Below are 6,943 nucleotides of genomic sequence, written 5' to 3'. Positions count from 1 at the left end.
AGGTGGGTTTTACTTTTGCAAGAGTTTGATTTAGAAATTAGGGATAAGAAAGGAGTTGAAAACCTAGTTGCAGACCATTTATCCCGGCTTCCCAATTCCTTAGAAAGGAGTTGAAAACCTAGTTGTAGACCATTTATCCCGGCTTCCCAATTCCTTGACTGTTGATTCTCTAGTCAACGAGAACTTTCCAGATGAACAATTATTTGCAATGTCCAGTGAACCATGGTTTTGCTGACATTGTCAACTTCTTAGTTTCAGGTGTGACTCCGGATCACTGGTCCACCCAAGATAAGTATAGGTTTCATTCCCAAGTTAAGCACTTTTTCTGGGATGATCCTTATTTGTTTAAGATATGTTCGGATCAGATTATCCGACGATGTGTTCCTGATCATGAACAACATTCCATTCTCTCTTTTTGTCATGATCATGCATGTGGTGGACACTTTGGACCTAAGAAGACTGCCGCAAAGGTTCTCCAATGCGGATTTTATTGGCCCACTCTTTTTAGAGATGTTTTTGATTTTTGCAAGGCTTGCCCTGCCTGCCAGTCTTTTGGCCGTATCAATAAAAGGAACATGATGCCCCTCAACCCTATTTTGGTAGTTGAGATCTTTGATGTTTGGGGCATCGATTTTATGGGACCATTCCCTAATTCCTTTGGGAATTTGTACATACTTTTGGCCGTTGATTATGTTTCTAAATGGATAGAGGCCATACCTTGTAAATCTAATGACCACAAAGTGGTGGTCCAGTTTCTCAAAGAGAACATTTTTTCCCGCTTTGGTGCACCACGTGCAATAATTAGTGATAGGGGTACTCATTTTTGTAATCGGCCTTTTAAGGCCTTAATGAAAAAGTATGGGATCACCCATAAGTTATCTACCCCCTTATCACCCTCAAACTAGTGGCCAAGTGGAGGTGTCTAATAGGCAGATCAAACAAATCTTGGAGAAAACTGTTAATCCCAACCGTAAGGATTGGTCCCTAAGGCTCATTGATGCCTTGTGGGCCCATCGGACTGCATTCAAGACCGACCTTGGTCAGTCTCCCTACCGTTTGGTGTATGGAAAAGCTTGTCACTTACCAGTTGAGTTGGAGCATAAGGCCTTTTGGGCCATTAAGAAGCTTAACTTTGATTTGTTTGATGCGGGAATTCATCGTAGGCTCCAACTATCTGAGTTGGAGGAACTTAGGAATGAAGCCTATGAAAGTTCTAGAATTTACAAGGAAAAGACCAAAGCTTTCCATGATAAACACATTCTGCGTAAATCTTTTGCAATTGGTGATAAGGTCTTATTGTACAACTCTCGATTGCATCTTTTTCCTAGTAAGCTTAGATCCCGATGGGATGGCCCTTTTATTGTCCATAATGTATATCCCCATGGGGCTGTGGAGATTTTGAATCCAGGAACAGGGGTAATTTCGAAGGTTAATGGTCAGCATTTGAAACCGTTCCTTGAGTTTCCTAATACTAGTAGTGAAGAGGTCATGGATCTCCATGAACCTCTTTACACTGATGACTAACTTTTAATCAGGTATGACCCCCTTGCATTGTCTTTGCTTTTAATTCTTTCCATGCATTGAGGACATTACATGACTTAAGTGTGGGGGAGAGAAACCAGTTTTTGTTTTTTTTTTTTCATTTTGTTTTGTTTGTTTTTCTTTTTATTTTTGAGCTTGCTAAGGATGAAGTCCTACTTTGGTTTTTGGCTAATGATCATACCATTCGGTTGCTTGATGTATGAAAATAAAATTTTTGATTAAGGTACCCATTTTGAACGTATAAAAACCCTGTTGAGAAGAAAGAAACAAGCATGTGTCTTGAGATGGGACTTTCTTTTGAAAAATAAGAGACCCCTGTTTTATGGTGATGGACCATATGTAAGTCTGTGGGTTCCTTGTACTTTTGATTTGGAGTTGAGACCTTCTTTTTATTTGGCATGGGTTGACAAATGCACAATTTTAAATGAAATGTGAAATGTGGTATAAAGAAGAATAAGAGTTGATTCCCTTGGAACTAGACAGGGCATTGCGCCTCAGGAAGCGTGGTGTCTTGATCGAAATTCCTTGGGAGGAAACTTCTGAAGTAACTCTAGCATCACTGTCTTTGTGGACATATGCAAAAAGCGAAGCTACATAGTAACTTGGGTGTCTGGTGTTTGCTCCACCATGTCATTCAAGCCAAAAGTAGTGGAGTAGAATAGAGTTTATTAAGCAGAAAAAAAAAAGAGAAAAAAATGTGCAAATGTCATTATTGCTTGGTAACATGTTTGGTCAAAAACACTCCAACGCCTTAGTCATTGGTTCCCTATTTCTTCACAAGTGGTTTTGCCTTAAGATAAGGATGTTTTGGAAGAGACGAGGTGAGTTCCAAATTAAGAAATATGCTAGTGCCTGGAATTGATAAAGGGTAATAAAAGTTCAAGTGTGGGGGTCCCTTGTAAGAGAAATTATCTTTGCTCCGGATCGGTATGAGCCTTACCTTTAGCCAAAGTTGGGATTTGTTTATTCTGAATTTTAGGTGTATATTCACTGCAAACAACCACGAGACACAACTCGTCCACTAGGGGTGACCTAGGGGTTTAAAGGCTTGTTGCACATGCTAAGTGCAACCGTGATTCCTACGAAAGTGAGTTAGGTTTTTTTTATCTTTATTCTTTTTCTTTTTGTTTTGCTCGAGGACTAGCAAAGTCTAAGTGTGGGGGAATTCTGATGAGCACATTTATGTGTGAAATCTAGGGTAGTAAAACATGCATTTTACATATTTAGAATGGAGCTACCTTGGGTTTTACTTTCTTTTTGCAGGTTTTATATTTTCAAGGCCTTAAGGACTATCGGGCGCTATATCTTCAATTTTACACGTAAAGAGGTCCTATTTCTTTCCATGGTTGCGAAGAGGACGAAATTCTGAGCAAGATGGATGTGTTCAATTAAAAGTACACATTCGTTTGGTCACCCGTACAAATGATTATTTTTTTTCGGGTCAGAAAAAGAATAATGGATCAGAACTGAACCGAGATGCAGAACCAGCCCGTTTGCAATTGTCCCAGAGGTACAAGGATTACTCCAAATGCCAACAAGGATCGATGGACCACATCCTTAAGTGACTAAAGATTTGTTTTTGGTAACAACAATTGCCTAGCGTAGTTGGTGAGCTATGGTGTACAAAATTCTCTTGCTCACCAAGAGGTCTCAAGTTCGAATCTTATGGTTGTTTTTTTTAGAAGATTTTGTTGAAGATTTCCTGCTTTTCACTCACTTAAAGCACTAAGGGCATGGAGGGGATTTCCACATCAAGTTAGAAGCAAGCAAAATCGTGGAAGCAAGAAGAGAAGAAAAAAAAGGAAAGAGAAAAAAAGGGGAGAACCAAAAATTGTCCAAATCTTCTCTCTCCTCCACATCATCACCAAAGATTGTCCAAATCACACAAAGGAAGAAAAAAAAATCGTCCCTAGGAGAGAGAAAAAAAAGAAGAAAAATAAATTAGAAAAAAAAAAGGAAAGAAAATAAGCAAAAAATTATAGGAAATTTCTCAAAATTTATTTCTCTCTTCTCTCTCCTCCATCTTAGCACTTTTGGACTCAAAAGATCTCACAATCAATTGTGGGTTTCTCTCTTTTAGGAAAGAGAAAATTGTTACCCTACCTCTCCATTCCCTATAAATACAACTCATGTAAGAGGAGGAGACACAATTCATTCTTCTTCTAGTTTTTTTTAGTTTCTCTCTCTCTTCCTCTTTCTCTCTTTAGTTCTAGTTCTTCTCTATTTTTGCTTTAATCACTTTTGTAATAGTTTTTTTTATGTCAATTAATGCAAGCACTCTTTTATTCTTATTCAGCCTTTTTATGTTTATGATTTATGCAATTGAGTTGTAATTTTTTTAAGTTATAGTTCTAGGCTTAGATCTAGGTGACAAGATCACGAGCCGTGGAGCAATTGTTTTTCAAGTTCAAGCATTGATTCAAGTAAGTAGGCTCCTTCAGTAGTCTTCTCTCCCCCCTCTCATTCCCTCTTCTGACTACCTTTTCTTTCTTAATTTAGGATTTTTACTTTCAGTCGTTACATTATTGCTATCCCTTTCCCCCAAGGTTCATGGCTAGTGTATGTGTTGGCTTTGCCCCTCCTAGCCATAGAACCATCAATTTATTGCTTTTATTTTAATTGTCTCCCTTCCCCTAAAGCCAAGTAGAGTAACCCTTGTAAGAGTGACTCTCTGGTCAAGTAGAGAAGCTCATATTATGATGCATCCCTCGGGCTAAGTAGAGAAACCTACTTGTGAGTCTCTCTCTAGCTTTATCCCCTTTCTTTTACTTTATTTTTATTTCAGCTTTTATTTTTTTCCTTTATTATTATTTTTTTTTAATTGCGTGGGTTGTTTATTTTTAGTTATTTATTTATTTAATTTTAATTGCATGGCTTGCGTCTTTAAATTCTTAGATGACGAATGGTTAGGACGTTATTTTTAGGACGGTAATTAGAATTAGATCACAACCATTAATCAGTTCACTTTCACATTATTAAAAGAAATAAAAAAATAAAGTGGCTGCTCTCCCTGTGTTCGACCCGTAGCGACACTGATCCGTACGCTTGCGGTTACATTTTAAATCTCAAACAGCAACTCTGTCTGGGCATAGGTAATATCAGATGAGTATGGTTCTTTCTCCTATCTATTGTGCCCTCGACATTTTCACTGGTAAACTAATTATTATTTGATTCATTTTGGTTTTACATATTATGGGTATAAAAATTAACTGATTTGTTTTCGATTTCGATTTAGACCTATAAATCATCGACTCGAGGACCAAACCAGTTAACACCCTTGTCAGATCAAGTGCCCAAAATTAGGGATACCATATAGATCGGCAGTTCCAATACCAATTCCTAAAACCCTAATTTTTCCCTTGAATTTTTTTCCGCTGAAATTTCAAATCTCCACCAATTGGGTAATGGTAGAGCTATTCATTTCAATAAATTCTATCCAAATAAAACTGCTTATGTACTGTAAACCTTTTTCTCCTTTTGTAGGAGTGCTTGCCACTCAATCTGGGCCTGATTGGATTTGCAATTAAATGGATTTTGAATAGGACTTAAAGCAAACGTCTGGCTCATTTCATTTGACATTTAGGCCCAGTTTTTCTCATGGGCTCCTCCCTATGTTGCTATTTTGGGCACATATTGGTGATTTTTTTTTTCTTTTTTTAGGTTGGTGTGGGTGAGGTGGGTGAATGAGAGAAAGCTGTAAAGGAAGAATGATCCAAATTGGTCAATGGAATATATTGTCAATACAGTTTTTGATTTTTTTGACAAGCAAACACTAAATAAGAGAAAACATTAGAAGTGTGATTTAGGTTTGGAGGAACTTAAAGAAGTGGATTAAGATTGTGTCATACTAGCATATGAATTCATAATAGAATTGGATTCTCCAATACAAGGAAAAGAAAAAAGGACAAAGATGAAGAAAAAAAACTCTGTGTGTACTTCTTTATTAGTATACTGTCTGTTCATCTCACAAAGTGTGTGACTATCTATTCTTGCCCATCAAGATGGTATATAATTTCTTTGTGCACCAAATGCACTCTTGATTGCTCTGCACAGAAGGATAAATATATCCCATAAAAAGGCAATTAGATATTTTTCTATGTTTGGATGTAAAAATAAAAATAAAAAGGTACAAAAAACATAATAGGGAAAAAATTGCAATGACATGATTATTGATTTATGTGCTTATTTCTTTCTTCAAATTCAAATTTTTTTGATTTTTTTTTTTTGTTTTTTTCCTTTTCTTGACATCCAAACAGAAACTGAAGGATAAATGATCTAGTGAACATTATATTGGGCCTATAGATCTCAGTTCAAAACAGAACCATTTACAATAAAAACCATTAAGACCAAATACGAAGACTGACGGCAGGGGGTCAGCATTTGAGGTATATTCACTAGATGTCAGCATTTTAAGTATATTTTGTAACAGAGATTCACGGCAGGGGTCTTCTTAACATAAATTGGTATTATCCAGGGGGTGTTCCTATAATACTGGCATTTTATAGAGGGTGGTGATGTAAATTACCTTAAATTAATTAGGAAGCATATAGTAAACATTCATCAACAAGTCAAACCAAACCAAACCAAATCGATAATAAACCCTATGACCTGAACTGAATACAGACCGATTTACTGAAACCGTCTAATAATAATTTCAATTTCTATCAATTTAACATGAACCGAACCATTTAAACTAGGCCCAAACTGATGAGAGAGAGAGAGAGTTCATACTTGCAAGTAGGGAGGCCTGTTTTGGAGTAAGCCTAGCTGCAAACCCATTAAAAATACTGTAATTGTAAAGCAGAGCCTTCTTTGCTTTCTCTTCGCTGCATTATTAGAAAAGAAAAAAGATAAAATAGAGACTTCAAGAGAGACTGAGATAGGTACAAAGAAGAAGTAGAAGAAGAACCTGTTTTCAAAGACAGAACTGAGGATTTTAAGGTTCGAGGCCAGGTTGCCTGTCTCAGTAAAAACAAGATAATTTTTTTGTTCTGAAGAAGCCAATGGAGGACTCGATGTTCTGATTCTGAACTCGGCCACTACTGAACCCAAAAACAAGCATGACAGCAACAGTACCAACGAAAATCTCTTGGTTCTTTCCATTACATCTCCTGGTTTTCTTTCTAAATCAAATGGGTATTTGTTAGATTACTTGAAAAATGGAGTAGCTAAGATTTCTTAAATAAGATTTCTTATGGTAACTGAACCGATGTTTTAATGAAAACCTCATTTAAGTACTGCTTAATTGTGTAACTGCAATACTGAACTAATGTTCTAATTAATAATAAGGGAAAAGAAAACATGTACCCGTCAATTATTTTTATTGATCATGTTGAAAATGGCATCTTATAAATTGGTCACAATAGGGATTGATTAAGAGTGAGAGTTTTGAAACCGACCA

Source organism: Macadamia integrifolia, chromosome 1 (genome assembly GCF_013358625.1).
Source record: "Macadamia integrifolia cultivar HAES 741 chromosome 1, SCU_Mint_v3, whole genome shotgun sequence".
NCBI classification, from domain to species: Eukaryota; Viridiplantae; Streptophyta; class Magnoliopsida; order Proteales; family Proteaceae; genus Macadamia; species Macadamia integrifolia.
Note: the sequence above shows the minus strand (reverse complement) of the source record.